General features: G+C 42.0%; 1 protein-coding gene across 1 annotated transcript in view; it reads right to left on the minus strand.

Annotated features, from left to right (window-relative positions):
• Positions 1–20,692, minus strand: part of macf1a (microtubule actin crosslinking factor 1a) — a gene marked incomplete at its 5' end in the record, with an annotated part of 277,749 nt that overhangs the window by 219,873 nt on the left and 37,184 nt on the right.

The raw sequence follows: 20,692 nt of genomic DNA on the forward strand, positions 1-20,692 counted from the left end.
AATAAAGTAGTAAGTATCCTCATACCACAAAAAACAAATATAATCTTGTTTCCTTTCAAAATGATTACTGATACACATCATCTACACGCTGATGCCAGAGGCAGCAGGACACAATAGTGTTGCAACAATACTAAACCACCTTAAAACGTCTTGATTTAAAGTATGAGAGATTGTTTATGAATAAACTGCCGCACGACGGTCTGTTGTCTTAGCCCTCTTCCCATTTAAGAAACTGACACTGTAATCTCAGTCCTGAATCACTGTCAGAAAAATAAAGTCCATGTTGAATAATAGTGGAGTTACCCTTGTTATAACAGTGCTGTTTGAGTGCCTGGAAGGTAAATGCTGAATAAATATGGAAGCTCAATTTACATGCTATCAGATCGTCATGCTGCTTTTTATATTACAGAGGTGTGGCCAGACAGGTAGACTGACACACTCACAGTACAGTGTGTATTTTACATATTAGGATGTTGGTATGCTCAACAGAAGCAGACGTGCCTGATCTGTTGGAACACATGCAGACCGTAAATGGAGCTGACACTGGGCTGCAGCTTCCAACGCATGTGAGACTACGCTGCAGGTGAAGGCAGGAAGCACCATTACTGTGTTGTAACCCACAGACAAGCACTTTTACTGCTACAATTGTGAGGACTCTTTCTGACATGCTTTTCAGTAGCTGCTAAATCCCCCTCAAACTATCCTCTTTTTGAAACAAGTTTGAAGCAAGTGCAATTACATTTAAATATCCAATTGAGAAATGTTATGTTCTTTTTAATGAAATTGGACTGATTTTTAATTGACCATTTATTTGTAAAAAAAAATGTTTACAGAAAAACATGTGTGCAATTTTATTTCACCTACCTGTATCATTTGAACTTGTTCTATTAAATAAAGTAAGTTGTATGCCCTTTTATAATTCTTACCTGAGTCTTTTGAACTTTTTTATTAAATACATCTAGTTGTATGCAGTTTTATTTCACTTCCCTGTATCATTTAAACTTTTTTAATTTAAGAATTCCATTTTATGTTATTTTATTTCTCTTACCTAACCCCTAACAGAAGTAGTGTGCATTTCTATATACAGTGGAGTATTTAGTCAGCCACCAATTGTGCAAGTTCGACCACTTAAAAAGATCAGAGAGGCCTGTAATTTTCATCCTAGGTATACCTCAACTACTATGAGAGACAAAATGAGAAGAAAAAAAAAAAATCCAGAAAATCACATTGTCTGATTTTTAAAGAATTTATTTGCAAATTATGGAGGAAAATAAGTATTTGGTCACCTACAAACAAACAAGATTTCTGGCTCTCACAGACCTGTATCTTCTTCTTTAAGAGCCTCCTCTGTCCTCCACTTGTTAACTGCATTAATGGCACCTGTTTGGACTCGTTATCAGTATAAAAGACACCTGTCCACAACCTCAAACAGTCACACTCCAAACTCCACAATGGCCAAGAACAAAGAGCTGTCAAAGGACACCAGAAACAAAATTGTAGACCTGCACCAGGCTGGGAAGACTGAATCTGCAATAGGTAAGCAGCTTGGTGTGAAGAAATCAACTGTGGGAGCAATTATTAGAAAATGGAAGACATACAAGACCACTGATAATCTCCCTCGATCTGGGGCTCCACGCAAGATCTCACCCCATGGGGTCAAAATGATCACAAGAACGGTGAGCAAAGATCCCAGAACCACACGGGGGGACCTAGTCAATGACCTGCAGAGAGCTGGGACCAAAGTAACAAAGGCTACCATCAGTAACACACTACGCCGCCAGGGACTCAAATCCTGCAGTGCCAGACGTGTCCCCCTGCTTAAGCCAGTACATGTCCAGGCCCGTCGGAAGTTTGCTAGAGAGCATTTAGATGATCCAGAAGAGGATTAGGAGAATGTCATATGGTCAGATGAAACCAAAATATAACTTTTTGGTAAAAACTCAACTAGACGTGTTTGGAGGAGAAAGAATGCTGAGTTGCATCCAAAGAACACCATACCTACTGTGAAACATGGGGGTGCAAACATCATGCTTTGGGGCTGTTTTTCTGCAAAGGGACCAGGACGACTGATCCGTGTAAAGGAAAGAATGAATGGGGCCATGTATCGTGAGATTTTGAGTTATAACCTCCTTCCATCAGCAAGGGCATTGAAGATGAAACGTGGCTGGGTCTTTTAGCATGACAATGATCCCAAACACACCGCCCGGGCAACGAAGGAGTGGCTTCGTAAGAAGCATTTCAAGGTCCTGGAGTGGCCTAGCCAGTCTCCAGATCTCAACCCCATAGAAAATCTTTGGAGGGAGTTGAAAGTCCGTGTTGCCCAGCGACAGCCCCAAAACATCACTGCTCTAGAGGAGATCTGCGTGGAGGAATGGGCCAAAATACCAGCAACAGTGTGTGAAAACCTTGTGAAGACTTACAGAAAACATTTGACCTCTGTCATTGCCAACAAAGGGTATATAACAAAGATTGAGATGAACTTTTGTTATTGACCAAATACTTATTTTCCACCATAATTTGCAAATAAATTCTTTAAAAATCAGACAATGTGATTTTCTGGATTTTTTTTTTTTTTCATTCTGTCTCTCATAGTTGAGGTATACCTAGGATGAAAATTACAGGCCTCTCATCTTTTGAAGTGGGAGAACTTGCACAACTGGTGGCTGACTAAATACTTTTTTGCCCCACTGTATGTGACCTGTGTCTTTTAATCTTCTTTATGAAATAATATAAGTGAAATGCACTTTTATATCTCCTACTGGAGTTTTTTTCAAACTTCACTATGTAAAGCATTTTAGAGTATGAAATGTTTTCTTTAAATAAACTTGCCATGCCTTAACTCTAAAACCAACTGTATCCCACAAACAGCCCTTTTATAAAACAGTTTTAAAAACTCAAATTGGTCCATCCAAAGAAATCAAGCAACATTGTTTTAAAGAGCTACATTTAAGTGCCACATCTTTTCTTAATTCTTTCCTTTTTCTCAAGTATTTCTGTTGTTCCCCCATCTTTATTTGTTGTGGTGTTAGTAACAGTCATACAACTAGCACACCACTCTGGGGGAGAACCCTGACACCAATAACAAATCATAACTAGACATGTTTGCCCTTTTTCTGAAACGGAAACCGCTGGCACTGAAAATGTCATGCAATCCTGTGCAGTCCTAACGGCCGCTTGATGCCAACTGCCTCTATGGTTGAATAACCACTAGGCTGCAACATGTGAGCACCCATTCAGCCACACCGTGACCTCGTTTCAGAGGAACACAGGATGTGCAGACACCCACCAAAAAAGGACAGTCTGTGCCCACTGCCACGCTTATTCAATATTCATAACTTTATTTAAAAATATGCACACTTTCAGGAAACATATAGGGCAGAGGCCGACTGCCATCTGGCTTCTGAGAGGCAAACAGCTTCAGAGCAAACGTTCATTTAAAATGTAACCGATGCTTAAAATATCAAGATAACATCCTGACAGAGGTGTGATTCTGACAATACATTATTAGTTCATTTTACAAATAATCCTGAAAAAAAGCAAATGTGATGTCTCCATTGAATTTTGGAATGTTGCAGAAAATAAGATCGTAGGAACGTATGTGATCCTTTTACATTTTTCTCAGCGGGATAATCGCCACATATTGACAACACCTGCAATGCAATCTCTACAAGTAAAAAAGCTACAGCATGACGTTTAAATAAAATAACCCTTTGACTTTGAGTTGAGGGAACGAAGTGCTAAGATGCTCTCATGACCAGGTTTTAGGACTCATTCCTGTGACACTATATACTTCCATCATTTAATGACAACACATTTCATTCTTCACTAGGTCTAAACCTACTTTCTTTGTCCATGGTGGAGAAAACAAATGCATTATTCCAGAAAAACTGCAATGTAGACTGAAAAAACACCTAAAAAGCATAACATATGAATATATATTGTCGTACCCAGTCATATTAACCATCCAACAAAGGGAATTTATAATATTTTAAGATCAGATTTAGTGATATAATTGCCAGCTTAAAAACATTAAAAACTGCTCTACAGGCTATACTTAAAGCTGATTATCCCTTCAGTAGGACAACAACACATCCACACACTCTTCTTCTACTAGGGATGCCTTCAAGTATTCACAAAGAAAAAGCAGAGTCAGCGGTTGTGAGGAGAGGGTTAGATGACGACAGAGACGCTGAAGTCAGCTGCCATGAAGCAGAGCTGCTGAATCAATACATACATCAGAAAACTGCCTTCCAAGAACAAATGAGAAAGAAGGTCAAAGTTAAAGAGGATACAAACAGATGTGTTTATGTGAATACATAATGTGATGCCAGTGATATGAAGAAGAAGGAGAAGAAGAAGAAGCAAACAAGAAACAACGGCATATAAATATGAACGGCAAGAATGGCTATTCAGGCAGTGTAGTTATAAAAAAGCAGAAGCAAAGATTTCAGTAGTCAGTACAGTAGTAGTAATTTCACCCTCTGTCTGAAACCAGAGCCCAGTCTGCTCTGATTGGCTAGCTGGCCGGCGATTGGTCAACCGCTTAGAGATGTCCCGCCCAGTGACGTAACAAGGTTGTGATTGGCCCCGGTGCAAATATTGTTTTGGGCCCCCCCCCCCTGCACCGTCGATAGTTAGGCCACTGGTCCCGCCCCTAAGCCTATCACGTACAATGACTGGAGCGCTAGCCAATAGAAGGAAAAGTGTTACATAGTGATGTCACTATATCAGAAAAGTAAACAAATGAGTCCAACGGAGGAGAGAAACCCCCTCTGGTGGGAGCTTTGGGATTTAAGCCTTTGCAGACCATTTACATGCACAAAAACCTATATAACACGAAAAGAGAAACCTAAAGGGCCTATTTAACAGAAATATGGGAAAATGCTCAAAAGTGATGGTATAATTTCAGTCTAAATTAATTCAGGGGAAAGATCTTAATCTGTTTTGATTTTAGGTGTGGCTGGGTTATAAAACTGTGCTTTTGTAAGTGAAAGTGCAATCCTCACACTGCCTCTTTAAGAACAGTAGAAGACAAAATTCCCAACTTCCTCTCTCCTCCTCCCTTCATCATGCTTGTAATTCAAGCAATGTTCTTGTTGCCTCACTTACACTCTGGTTCTGCTGTGTCACTGCTGGCTGGCTCACACTGGCTCACACACACACACGTTTTTTCCAAACATGCCGACATTTTTCCCACACTCAGGAATTCATAAGAAGGTTAATGTGTTAAGTGAGTGTGTATAGAGGTATGTTAACACTAAAATAAACAGGAATGATGATAGAATTGGGTGCTCTCTAGAGAGAAAGTGGCCACACACACACACACACACACACACACACACACACCCACCCACCCTCAGGGGGGGAGCCACCTTCAATGAGCTCTCTCTCCCTCGTCCCGTTTTACTAGTAAGACTTTCTGCCGTGAAGTGAAATCAACCCTAACAAGCACCACAAGAAATATTATTTATTTATCTAATTATCTTAGGCAATGTGGCCAACGAACCAAAAAATGTGATATTTAATGTGTTGAAACTGCTGTTTCTGAATCAGAGATAAAACTTAGTTGGTGTTGTCACTTCCATATCCCTGTTCACCTTAGAATACTTAAAATAGAATTATACCATTGAACATGATGCAACAATATAAAATAGTCCTGCTCGATTATGGCAAAAATCATAATCTCGATTATTTGGGTCAATAATTGATATCACGATTATTAAAAAACAATTATCCACTTACTTTGAAAACACCCATTTATTGAAAAGAAAATTTGAACAGTATGTTTTTTTAACAGTTGATTACCCTGAGCGTTAAGTATAATTCAACTGAAAAACCAATAAAAAAATAGTTTAAAATAAAATAATGGTTTTATTTTTATTATGTTGTTTTCATAATCGTTGCAAGCCAAAATCGTAATTGCGATTAAAATACGATTAATTAAGCAGCCCTAATATAAACTATGAAATATTTTTGGCAAATTTCCAGCAAATTAAAATCTGTTACAGTTAAAAAAAAAAAACTATAACAGAGACCCAGAAGATGAATATTAAATGCTTATTGATATTTCCATAAATCTACAGTTTATTTTCTCAATTCATTACATGTTAATTCTATAAATAGTCAACAAGTGTGTTTTATCTCTTGTATTGCACTTACAAATTGGTTTGAATAAATATGTCAATATGTCAAAAAATGTCAGATATATGGTTTCAAAGGACATAAATGAATAAAACAAGGCACAACTAATAATAGTAAGAAAATCCTCGTCCCATTTAGGAGGCGGAAAATATTTAGTTTTTGCATGTTAGGAATTTAGAAATCATTATTTTGTGACTTATTAATCAATCACGGAAATTCTGTTTTGGTTGCAATATTGGGTCGAAATGCTTCATGGAGCAGCTCCAATATAGTGGTGCAAGAATGAGTCCTTACCGGGAATGAGTTAGCATTTCAGCCTTTCCAGGCCCCCGGATGCTGGAAGTCAATGGTTTTTAAGAGTTTTTTGATAAACTTCCTAAATAATATTTGTAGTTAACACAAGCTTACAAGATGTTTATGTTTTATTCTATGAGATAAATTAAGTCAATAATACCCCAGTGCTGAAAGTCTGAAGCTTTTACGTCTCAATAGTCTTTAGCTTAGCGGTGGTGATGTGACTTCTTGCAGCATGTAGTTCGCTTATAGCATCACACCTCCTCCTCCTCTCTCTCCCTCTCCTCTGAACCCCCTTCACACCTCTAATAGCCGGTATACATGATGATCTCCCCCCCCTCCTCTCCACACCATCCCATCCATCCATCCATCCATCCTTCCATCCGTCCCCCTCCAGGAATGTTATTGTCAGACTAAACGGTTGGATTAAAAAAGAGGAGAAGAGGCAGGGTGAGGAAATGTCAGACTAGGACTGAGGGAGGTAGGGAGGGGTGAGGATTAGCAAAAGAGAGGGTGACAGACGGGATATCCAGAGACCTGCTACTGTGGAGGAGAGCAGGGGAGCAACACCCTTCCCCCATCTCTGCCCCCCTTTTCCCCTCTGAATGGTGGCATGTTTTGTAATTCCACATAAGCTGAGAACAAAGTTATTAAATAATCTTTGGGGTTCGATTTTAAACCCCCCAAAAATACGCAATGCTCAATTCAATTCCACATTTAGGTCTTTGAGGCCCAAGCTGACGTAGTCCACAATACGGAAAATCTTTCAAAAACTAAAAACATGGGAAATGAACCAGACCAAAAAAAAAGAGACAACAAATCAATTTTAAAATATGTACGTTGCCAAAATACACACTGGGCGGTATCAAAGCTTCAGAGCGTGTCTCTAGGGGTGCAGCCTGGTGATTAAAGGGTGCAAAGACCCTCTGACAGATGGAGCAGGTCTCAGAGAGTGGGCCGTGCCAGGTCTCACACACACTGACATACTTAACAGCAGCACCAAATGATGTGTGCATCCACTTGATAATCACAGACATAATGTATATGCCTCTATCAAGGCATGCATCTGCACACACACACACAGCTGCATTACAAACGGGCAATAGAGGGGAGGATTAATAGTGAGGGAGGGATTGTTTAAATGCAAACACACATAGGTAGCTATTAGGAGAGTGAAGGTGTCAAACCACTGATCTGTTATTTATTGTGTTGCTATCAAGCCTCTCACCCTTGCAGCCTCTCATCTCTCCGACATGTCTATCGATCAGACACTGTCGGAGCAATCAGCTCTGATCTCTCACTTCAAACTGTAAAAAAATAAAACACACACACACACACACACACACACACACACACACACACACACACACACACACACACACACACACACACACACACACACACACACACACACACACACACACACACACACACACACACACACACACACACACACACACACACACACACACACACACACACACACACACACACACACACACACACACACACACACACACACACGATCCTGGATAGGATAGGAATAGCAAATAAGAGCATGTCCGTGTAATGAGGTCAGAGTGATGCTAATATGCTTGTGATTATTGCTAATAAAGCTAATTAAAGTCTTGCTAATGTTGTGAATACATGCTGAATGTGCTCAAAGAATAAGGGAATTAGCTGGTGCTGTAAGAGATGAACAATACTGAATACTGACCTAGTAAAGGAGGAGAGGAGGGAATGAAAAAAGAGGATGAAAAGAAGAGCATGAGAATTAGAGACAGTCAAAATGAGTGTGGCTGAGATGAAGATATTTAAAGACGGGATGAAAGAAAGACCCAAATACGACAAATATGAAAAAGAGAAGGCTGCATCCCCTCACCGTTTTTGGTCTGGGAAACGGTGGCGCATGATTGGACAGAGGGGTTGAAGGAGAGAGTGTGTCATGAGAATGGTATGATAGGGGTTTCAGCAAGGACGGATTGAAATAGATCTGTACCCTCACAGGGCCACACAGGTGGGTCGGGACGGGGAGAGACAACAGGACCAAGGCTACATCAGAAAACATCCAATATGTTTGTTCTCGCTGATAACCTGAGATACTGTTTAGATATGTTTTAACAAGTTGCTTTAACAAATCATAGACAGGCTTTTCACCAAATGAGAGGAAGCAGCCGTGCTGGGTTTTATGTAAAAGATTATTAATACTGTGAAAGAAAGAAAAAGTGAATAGCAAATGAAACTCTCGTGATGTGGCTGAAGCTCTGCATTATATTTGATCACTCTGAAAGACAAACGGCCTCTTCATGCAGGAAATAGATCAAATGCCTCGCCGGCGTCTTTTACTCTGTCACTGCCGCGCTTTACTACACCCCGGTGAGCCCCCTGTAGCAACAGCAACAGTGGAACAGCCCTGACTCTGCAGAGATGTGAGGGAATGGACCGGTCCATTTTGATGGGGGTGGCCTTGTGCCTCACATGGGGTTGGTGTAGTAAAGTGGATGAATGGGATTAGGGTTGGTCCCTGCTGGGGGGGGGGGGGGGGGGCTGTCTGTGTGACGTCCCACCAGCATGGAACAGATTACCCTCACAGTCTGATCTGAAGCCAAGTCCTCACACCGCCTCACAGGCACGCTCACAGATTGACACGAGCCATGTGGAGGGTGGACAGTAAAGAATATGATGGAAAGAAGAGGCAAGAGAGTGGACAAAGAGTTTACACTCAACACTGATTTTTTACGATGATTTTATGATTGCTTTCTCATTTATTTCTTACATTAATGTTTCAATCTATGATAAATCCCAGTATTGAAGAGATAGGATTAAGATTTTTTATTATTAATCCGGAGTGGAAATTCAGTTCTTCACTCTGGTGTAGGGTTGGGAGCCAAAACTCGGTTCCAGATGAGAACCGATAAGAAAATACAGGGGCGGACTGGCCATCTGTGTGTTCTGGAGAATCACAGAACGGCCGGTCGTCAGCGGGCCGTTGACGGCCGGCTCGGTATGCTGACGGCCGGCACCGCCCTTCATTTTTTTAAACGGCATCATGTAAGTTGCGCTCACAGGCGACAGAGGTCCACAGTTGCCCCGCAGCGAGGCTTCCCCCGCCCTCCCGTAGACAGTTCAAGAGCTCAGTCACTTCATAACTTTTCTTATCTAAACGTTTGACCTCTTTCTTTTACAATTTTGGAATCGAAACGGGGAATCGATAAGCAGAACCGGAATCTGAATCGATACATTTCAAACGATACCCATCCCTACTCTGGTGTTATTTGCAAATACACACAGGCTCGAAATAAACTCATGTTAAAACAGCACTGCCAGTGTCCAAGCACCTGGGAGCAGTTGGGGGTTCAGTGCCTTGCTCAAGGGAACTTAGGCAACGCCCAGGAGGCAAACTGGCACCTTTCCAGCTACTCTGTAATTTGGTCAGGGACTATCGGGACTTGAACCGGTAACACTTTTCAGGAGGTTGGGGATCTTCCTTTTCTGATTATCTGATGTCTGTTTTTGCTTGTTTTCATAAAAATACTCAGGAAACCCTGACCTATTCGATACTTTTGAATACTAATATTTGGATCGTGGGAAGAACTGGATGATTCTACAATCGATCGCTTCAAACACAATTGTTAAATGGCATAAATTATCTTGGTAATTAGGGGAGAGCATCATGAAATGATTGAAAACACACACCTTCCTTGCTGTGTGTGTGTGTGTGTGTGTGTGTGTGTGTGTGTGTGTGTGTGTGTGTGTGTGTGTGTGTGTGTGTGTGTGTGTGTGTGTGTGTGTGTGTGTGTGTGTGTGTGTGTGTGTGTGTGTGTGTGTGTGTGTGTGTGTGTGTGTGTGTGTCCCACAGAGAGGGTGCAGTCAGCTGAGAGTCACAGGCTGAAGGAATTGGAGCAGATTAAAAGTGGCCCTGCGTCTCCTGCAGTCACAGGCCGGGGCCGACGCTCACAGCCACTCAGCACCGCCTTTCATCTGACGGGATTTAGGAGCCCAACACACGGCCAATGGGATGGGACTGACAGTTCACACAGTCATTAGGAGGCCAGGACAGGGAGGGGAACACAGGGACCTTTCCTCCTGTCTGGATACTTAAAGGGTTAATAAACTCAATACAATCTCTTTTCTCTCTAAAAACTGATCTTAATCGCAAAATGTCTGAAATACACAACACCTGGTTATAGTGTAGAATATTGTTTTTAAACTATCCCAAATGTTTTGAGCAGTTCACAAAGCTAAAGGAATCAAAGTGAGGGTGCGCTTTAGTTGTTTGTTGGTTCAGTTGTGTTGTGGTCTGCCTGAAGTTCTCATCAAATAAACATTTTAACCAGTTTTAAGGCATATTTTTGGATTTAGGATGCCTGATGATTATTTTTACAATCTGGTTGTTAAGTTATTTGTGAAAACAAACTAGTGGCAAATCAGAGAAACACTGATTTTGAACATAAAATACTCTATTCAGTGTTTTTACCTGTTTGACTCTGTTTTTTTTTGTTTTTTCGAAGAGGAGGAGACCTGTGAGGATAATTCATCTCCCGGAAACAAAACTCTTTGTCCATTAACAACAAAGGAATCAGGAACCAGGAGTTTTCCCCGGGCGCTGTACAATAGCTGCCCACTGCTCCTAGTACTAGACTCCTGGTACTAGGATGGGTTAAAAGCAGAGAACAAATGTCACTGTGTGCTGTGTGCTCTGCATGTGTGACCATTAGAGAGGGGTTCATTCCTCCCAATTCTATTCTTCTTCTATAAACTAAGACGGCAATGGTTGTTAAGCCATGATCCTCCGCTACTTCATCAAGCCACCAAATGGTGTCACGAAAACATCCATTTAATCAAGTCTTTTAATTAAAGAAACGTAAAGGTAAGAACCGTTTTAAACTATTTGCTAGTTTTGCCTATATTGGAAAGTAAAGCTGAAAGTATAAGGTTGTAAAGGGGTAGGGGGGGACATGCATCACAGGGCTGCAGCTACAGTATTAACGGCTGAGTGCCTGGACCGCCATGACAGGTGAGCTACCTGTTCAAAATGTGTCATGTTTCAAAAAGTCAGCATGACTCAAAGACAGTGAAAGCTCCCACATCAGCTGCTCAACACACTTCCACTGATGACGCCTTTCTCCTGATTCTGCCATAGGAATGCAGACCAGAAGAAACAACAGAAGAAGAAAAAACAGTATAATTATGCCTTTCTTTTTAAAATGTGCAGTCTACACTGAACACATTGTGCTGTTCACTCAAATGCATATTCCTGATAGAACCTGAAGTATGCAGATACACAGATAAAGGGGGTCTACTGTAGCATACTACCCATCAGCCTTCACTCCCACTGAGAAGCAGGCTGATTGAACACCATCTATTTAAATGACAGCATGATGGAGAGGTGAGGGGGGACAACGATTTACCTTCTTCAGCAGCTTCCTGTCTTCATTAGGAAATGAACAGGGAGAGCATAAATGGGGGTGGGGGTTTGAAGAGGGAAAGATTCAGAGTGACAAACTGCTCTCTGTCCTTGATAATGGATTTGAACAAGCAGAAGCAGGGAGAGATAAGAAGAGAAAGAGAGTGTAAGACATGGAGCGAGATCAATCTTGAAAGAGAGCAGCACAGTGTAAGCTAAGGAGACAGAAAAGAGCGGGAAGTAATCTGTGAATTAAGGCCCAGATACACCGGCCAGTCACCTGAGAAGTCGCCGACGCCGACACCGACTGTTGCGTCGCCGGACTCTCCTGCGTATTTGCCGACTTCGCGCACTGGGACACACCGCAAATCCGAGCCGAGCACGTATGAACTGCGCATGCGTGAGTGGCAATAACTCTCCTTACCAGCAGGCGGCGTTAGTGTGTAATCATCATTCAAAAAAGGCAACAACCGGAACAACCAGAAGACAGAGAAGAAGAACGAACAGACTCCGTGATATAAACAAACAACAAATAGCGTTTTTCTTTCCATTTTCACTCTCGTCCATTGAAAACATGAACGAACAGGAGCTCTATAAACCTATGAGGTGAAATAGCCGTCCGTGTGTGTTCCATCTTCCATTTTAAATCATTTGTTTACCTCCCTCACTTCCGTTAACGTTTCTCATGCACTGATTCGCTAGCTGAACAGCCAATCGGTGTTATCCCTTTGTCCGACTTCCGGTGGTGTTCCCGACGCCGATTCGGCAAAAAAAAGGCGTCAGGTCGGCAGAAAAGACCCGACGGTGCGGCGCACACCACTCCGAATAGGGCTTGCCCACGCTCATGTTCGGCCCGACTCCCATTTACTGCCGATTTCGGTAGCACCAAAATAAAAATGTCAACTAACCACTAATTCTCCTGTGAAGGTGGGGGATACAAAAGGATTAAAGGGAAGAATGCAGAATGTATATCCTCCAGACAGATGACGTCCTATACGGGATCGTGTGTGTGTGTGTGTGTGTGTGTGTGTGTGTGTGTGTGTGTGTGTGTTCCCCAGTCCTGCAGTGAGCAATTGATGCTCACTGCAGACTTACCACTTTCTCCTATATTGCTTTTAGAGCAGCGGCCATGATTAATTTATTAACCGTCTCTTACTTCACCTTGACAGCTCTACTGCAACACACACACACACACACACACACACACACACACACACACACACACACACACACACACACACACACACACACACACACACACACACACACACACACACACACACACACACACACACACACACAGTCAGAGCCCAACTGAGATCAAGATGTATTTTCAAATGGAGCTTTAGCCTGAGACTGGATGTAATAAGTGTGTGTTTGTGTGTGTAAGGTCAAAGCAACAGCAGTGTGTCTGCCCGCCTGTTTCCTTGTGGAGCCTTTCTATCGATTCAAGTCATGGCGCAGCTCCAAAGACCCTGCAGAGCAACATATACACACACACACAAACACACACGCAGTGATACCATGCATCCACTGATATTCTTGACCTATTTTCTTTCCTTCAAATGAAAGCAGACGTTGACACACAAACACACAGCCAGAGGTTCCTCCCCCTCTTTTCCAGCAGTTACATTAAAACATCCAGGATGCAGCAGCAGGGATGGAACAAACACCCGTCTGCACCCGGCAACAGTGCAAACTCCATGACAAAAAAGTTTTGAAAGCTGTGTGTCGGGCCACAGAGCCCTCACTGTTACAGTCCGTCATGAATACAGGCCCTGTGTGCCGCTGACAGAAGAGAGGGCTACTGTTGCCACACACACAAACAAACACACTAATATGCAGCCACCAACACACACATTTATACACTGGGGGAAATATTTCACACTTGCTGGCTGCGGCCTTCACGACCATTCAAGGCAATTTTCTCCCATGACACACACGCACACACACACAATGAAGCTCATTGATTGTTTTACTAAATATCAGCTGGGTGCTGGTTATGTAAGAAACCTGAGGGCTAAAAAAGGGGGGATGAACAGTGAGATGGGGGGAGGGAGGGGGAAAAGGGAAGAAAGGGGAAGAGAGACATTGCATATTTACTGCATGTGAATATGCAATAAATTAATTAATTAAAAGGTTATCTTTTTGAGCATGCTATATTTGTAGTTTCCTTTTTATTCATTTCGACCCAGTAATATTTTATACATAAATATTTTTTTAAGTTTAAGATACATTTTGACCTTACAATCTTTCTATTTATTGTACGTTTTTTATTTTAAGGATTTGTTAGAGTTTTTTGAGAGATATAGATTCGAAAAGGGGGAGATAGAGGCACCGCATGTGTGCGTAATCTTTGTATTTTAATACATACAGAAGTCTGGTATCACTATAACTCATTTATTTATTTGGTTTACATTCTTTGGTGTCATTTATTTCACAAGCACTAACTGTAATTATTTCATTACAATAAAAAGAGCATAAAGAGAAAATAATCTGTGTCATTCAATAAAAAAAAAGAGTCAAATAAGTTGTCCATTTCATACTGTGTTCAAGACGCTTCTCGTACTTCCGATGTCAATCTTTAACACACACACTTTGTCCCAGCAGGGGGGAGATGCCTCAGAGTAAAGCCCCGAGCTCCAGGAGCATTTAATGTCCCTCCCTCCCCCTTTTCTTTCCCTCTCCTACTGAGAACAGCTTGCTTTGTAGCTCGGTCAGCGTTTGGTTCTCCCTGCCGCAGCTCTGACAGCGCTTGCTCTTCCCTGCCGACACAGTCAGGTGCTGCTGGAGAATGTGACCATGCAGGAAGCAACCGGGGAGAGACGGGAAATCAGAGAGGGGAGGAGGGAGGGAGGGAGAGAGAGAGGCGGAATATAAAGAAGAAGAAAGTATTAAGAGATAATTAAAAAAGCAAGTGAGACTGGGAGGAAGGAACGGGAGGGAGGGGGGGGATACAAATGGCTATGAACCAAAGACAGAGAGGGGCAGCTATTAGCATCAGAAGTAAGCAGCAATTACATCATTCATATTACAAATTGTCTAACAAACGCAATTATTATTGTGCAAAAGGTTTTCTTTACTTTTGAAATAAACTGATGAACTTGATATAGATGTCCCTTCCCTTCTCTAAAAAGCCATCATACAGTTCCTTAAAAACAATTGTAGATGTAAGATAGTGACAGGGTGCGATCTGAAAGACACAGAGAGAGGGTGCTGGATGAGTGAGGAGGAAGAGGAGGAGGGGGGGGGGGTCGGAAATCCACTGAGCGGAGAGCAGGAGCGAGGGAGTTGGAAGGGAAAACTAGGCCACGTGGAAAAATCCAGCTATAATGATCCAATACAGAATCTGGCCCATAGCATGTCTGCCTCTCTACTCCCTCCACGTCTCTTCATCTCTTTTACTCTGTGATCACATATTTCTCTTTTCTCTGCTTTATTGGTCTCTACTTTCATCTCCTCCTCTCCTGAGACTCTCCATTTGTAGCTCCCTTTCTCCCTCTTATGTCCTCCAGACAGTGTCCGAGATCACTCAGTCTACGGCCATTTGCAGAACACATGTCCACAGCATCTGAACGTGACCATTGTGAGGTCTAATTTGACCTCTAATTGGGTCACATTAGAGGAGAAGCGTGGCATTGCTCACATGACACAGGAGGCTGGCATATTTAAAGCACGTAAATAGGATGCGTGAGGTGGTGAGATAAGCACAGGCGCTCCTTTGTGAGTCCACAGCGTGTGGCCAATCGGAGAGTCGGGTACAAACACGCACACAGATGTGGAGAGACAGGAAGGGGTCGTTCTGACACTTCCTGTCTCCCATGGAAATGCAGCACGTCAGCAAACACTCAGCTCCAAACCCTTCCTGATGATCGGAGCACTTCCTGTCTCCCTTTTGAGGTCACTATAGAGTCTTTGTAATAGTTGCAATATATCAATCTTACTGTACATCGACTTTTAGTAAAAAAAAAGTATTATTATGCACGTTAGATAATGTCCTATTATAGCTTATTTTTGAACAAATGTCTGTTCCTCAAGCAAAATTCCATTAGACACTAAAAGGATAGGTTGTTAAAATGTGCTTTTTGCATGTATCAGTGAAAATAGCTTATTGAATTTGTATAGTAGAGTTTCCAACAATTGCCACATTTTTGAATATCAAGTTATTGATCTCAGTCACAATACTGAGCCCAGATGCAGTTTAATCATTGAAAATATGTATAAGGAGTGTTCTTCAAAACCTTTGAATACAGCACTAGGATGCAAATGCCAATTTGAACCATTTTATAGACAAATTAAGAAACAGAGAACATTTCTAACGTGCTGTTTTAGTTATAAGGAAGGCACCAGTCCTTTGCAGCTCCAGTGAAGAAGTTGAAGCCAGAGGTTTTCTTTGTGTAATATAACTTGTGTGAATGCTTACTACTATCTTGAGAGCCAAATGGAAATGGTCTGTCAGCATGTGCTATAAGAGCACCTGAGAGTGTGCATGATTTACATTAAGAGGGTGTGTGTGAGACTTTCAAACAGCACAGTAAAACATTAATCCCGATGGGCAGAAAAAGCCACAGAGTTTGTGTCCTTTGGTTCACAACCACATACCAGCAGAGGCTCAACACACACATATGCAAACACACACTGACAGGGCAGGAGGAGGAGCGAGCTGATTGGCTGTAGAGCGATGAGTTAGAGGTGTTGAATTTACATTGAGAGAATACTGCTATGCCATCTTTGGCCAAAGACACACACCTATGTTACCCAAGACGTGTAACCATACTAGGAAATACTGGATTGAAATTGAATACGATTTTGACTTATTTAAAACACACACACACACACACACACACACACACACACACACACACACACACACACACACACACACACACACACACACACACACACACACACACACACACACACACACACACACACACACACACACACACACACACACACACACACACACACACACACACACACACACACACACACACACACACACACACACACACACACACACACACACACACACACACACACCAAAGTCATGGCTGTTTGTTTCCTGACTGTCTTTTTGTACAATTGTCCGGTTTTCTCCCCCGTTTCTTGGCTTATATTTAGCTTTCAAATGGTTTTTATTTATTTTGTGTAACTGTCAAGTTCGGCGCACTTTTAAGGTTCTGTAAATGTTGTGTAATAGGATTATAATGGATATAAAACATCACAGGACAAGTCATCTTGGATGTTGGGTTTAAGGTAATTATGGAGCTCATTCAGTTATTGTTGCCTTGAAACATCTGGTTTTCCACTGACTGACTGTTTTCTGAGTCAGGTCCCAGTGTTTTTCCATATATGACCTTGTCACTATTGCTTTAGATATCCGGTCATTGTTACACACACCCACACACACCCTGCCGCCCTTGTAAATTATTTAAACTGTATATCAAATGTCCTCTACTCCAGTTTCAGTCAAGTGATGCTGCAAGAGGACTTCAAGTTCACATTTCTGTGTCTTTTCTTACTGACAACTGCTACAAGTGACTCACACACACAAATGTATATATATAAACAGAAAGAGGATAGTGGGGTCAAGTTCATTGACGCATATGAAATCCAGACAACGAGGGAAGAAAAGAGGAACAGTCTACGACAAAATGGATGAATGACAGAGGGGAGAACTTGATACCATTTAAGACAGTATGCATGCTTTTGTTGCTAACAGTCTACAAAGAGCAAAAACATCATTAGAGTAGACATACTGCAGCACAAGTGCTATTGTAGGGCAGCGAGGACACTGAGCAGGGCCTATAAGGCCTCATGTGGGGGCCGGGTGTGACAGAACACAGAGGTACAACCTGAAGCCTGACGGTGACAGAAAATACAGATCAGGATGTAGTGACTGAGAGAGCATGGGGTTATTATGTGAAAATGACATATCAAGGGCCACGTTGATTAGATGATTAATAGTCAATTTACGGATAAATAATTTGCAACTGGACCACTTATTAACTGTTTCACTCGTTTATCAATTAGCAGAAGGGACATTATTATAACTCTTTTTTGGTCATATATCATTGTAAACCTGGGTATTGGGATGTTTAGTCGAACAAAACAGGGCATTTGAAGACGTTACATTTGGCTTTGTTGACATTCCATAGATTTACCATTATGAATTTAAAAAATGAACATAATTCACACATTCTCATATGTTATCTGTGGAGATACGTAGGTAGAAACAATGAGGTTATTTATTAAATAGTCTACAAAATTACAAGATGTATTAATCAATTGACCCTGTCAGATTGTACTTCTGCCCTATAATCAGTTTGGGACTTTCAGGTCTTTAAGAGGTGTTGTGATATCTAAAACGGACAAAAGGCTCATGTCCAGTTCTACTGAAATCAATATGTTCCCTCCATTTAATTCCCTTCCCTCCTGGGAAACATCAACTCAAATGCTTTCTTTATTTATCAAAGCAAAGAAGATCAAATTGAACTTCAATTGACATATGGCACTTTAATAGAGCAATCATTTGCTAAATGCCTTAGAAATGGACTGCACTTCTTCTGCCTGTGTGCTGAAGTCAAGCCAGTGTGTTTTTAAGTGTTGTATGAGTGTGTGTGTGTGTGTGTGTGTGTGTGTGTGTGTGTGTGTGTGTGTGTGTGTGTGTGTGTGTGTGTGTGTGTGTGTGTGTGTGTGTGTGTGTGTGTGTGTGTGTGTGAGAAAAAAGCTTCTTAAAAAGGTGCCTTATTGTGCTCATTTCCAGGTTTCATAACTAACTGTATTTTGTGCCTGTGCTGCAGCACTTCTTTTCACCCTCTGTCTGAAACCAGAGCCCAGTCTGCTCTGATTGGTTAGCTGGCCGGCTCTGTTGTGATTGGTCAACCGCTTAGTGATGTCCCGACGCTTAGCCTTTCAGGTACAATGTGTAGGAGCGCTAGGCAATAGAAGCACAAGTGTTGCGTAGTGATGTCACTATCTCTCGGAAGTAAACAAAAGAATACAATTGAGGCAGGGAAAACCCAAAAAAGCATGATTGGGCCCCTTCAAACTGACTCCTGAAGAGCTTTAACACCTTTAGAATTCATTTGAACTTTAAAGAAGCTGAATATACATTCCTGTGTGCTAATAAAATAAAGACCGGGGTCTAACAGCATCTGTTTAATCAGCTTTAAGTAAAGAGAAAAAACAGCGTGTCGGAATATTTTTATTTTATCAAAAGGAAAGCATTGCAAACCTGCCTTTCTGTTATTAAACCTTTGCTATGTCCCAAGCACACAAGACACTGCAGCAAAAAGCAAATATTTGGTTCAAAGCACCTTGAGACATGGGTGGAGATACTCAGGAGATGTCTGCATACTTTGGCTTGGATATTCCAGACATTGCTGATACTGTTTAAAGCCACATGTTTTCATTTTCCCTCAATAGAAAGCTTAGTTCAGGGCATACAAAGCACAAGAGTAGGGCAAAGCGTTGTCATAGCAAAAGATGATACAAACTGTCACTGAAGGCATCTCCCAAGGGGATTCTTCATCTGTGGTTACTTAGACATGTTTGCTGTACGTATAAAAAAAAACTTCTGATAACATTAACTTCCTCTCATCCTGTGTCTCGACCTGTCTATGACACACATTTTTCGGCAACACACACTCAAGCTAAGTCCCAAACCCTAAGGAGTTTAGTTTCATTATAATAATCAATCATTTAAAAGCACCCTCTTTTCATCAGCACCAGCATCAGAGATGTGACCTGAGTCTATTGGCTGTCCACACACCCCCATCCTCTCCCTCACACACACACACAATCCACCCCCCTCCCTTCCACACTCAATTTCAGTAGAGGCATTCATTTTTAAAGCACCCCTGTCACTGGGATTATGAAACAGTCTGAATGTTTGTGGTGTGGCCACTGCTGCAGGGGGTAACAATAAGAGAGACAAAAAAGAAGCCTAACAACGCACCACTTTGTTTAAGAAGGTCTGTTTTTTGGAGACCTTTCCACTGACTTGCAGGGGCAGCAGCTTTGGTATTTACAGGACAAACAGTGAACACAAGGAGAAACATGAGGCCATGTGGGGAAAATTCCCTGATGCTTGCTGGTAGGCTGGCAGGAGGGGGGGGGTTCATAAAACTGCTTCCTCTGGTTTCTCAAACAAACAAGTGATTACAAGAGTCAGGCATAAAGGGTGCCCCTACCCAGTGCAATACAGAAGGAGGCGAGTACTGTAGCAGAGCTAGATGCCCAGCTCTGTTTATCCAAAATATCAACAATGAAGCAATCCAGATTATGAAACGGGCAGACTGGGCTGACTTTCTGCACCAAGATCAATGTACACTTCCAGACACACTCTGAGTCTTTTCATCCCATGACAAAAAAACAAAAACATTCCTAGAATATTCCCAGAGGGACATGGTAAATAGAAAATCAAGTCAGCTCTGTGACTTTGATACATGAGGTGTTTATCTTTGGCTATGGGTAGTTCAATATTGACTTTAATATTTGGATGCATCCTGAGGATAATTATGTACACTATACTTCTCCATTTCCCTCCATTTACCTTTATATCTCTCCAGCACATCCTCGTACGCCTGGGCGAATTCCTTCTCCTGTGAATGGTTTGTCGGCAGCAGACCCGGTATGAAGCCGGCCATGGTGGCTCAGCAAGCCGGCTCCAAGTAGAAAGGGGTCGGCCTGCAGATGCAGTGAGCCGGTCCGCTGCTGAGCGTCAGCCCCCAGCTGGCTGCTTCTCCTCTGGGCGTCCAATTCAACACCACCCCGTGTGAAACTAGTGCATTTGATGCATACTAAAAGCCCCGTAGCTCACTTCCAAGCAGCGTGAGATAATCC

This window comes from Notothenia rossii (genome assembly GCF_949606895.1).
Source record: "Notothenia rossii genome assembly, chromosome: 10".
In the NCBI taxonomy this organism is placed as follows: Eukaryota; Metazoa; Chordata; class Actinopteri; order Perciformes; family Nototheniidae; genus Notothenia; species Notothenia rossii.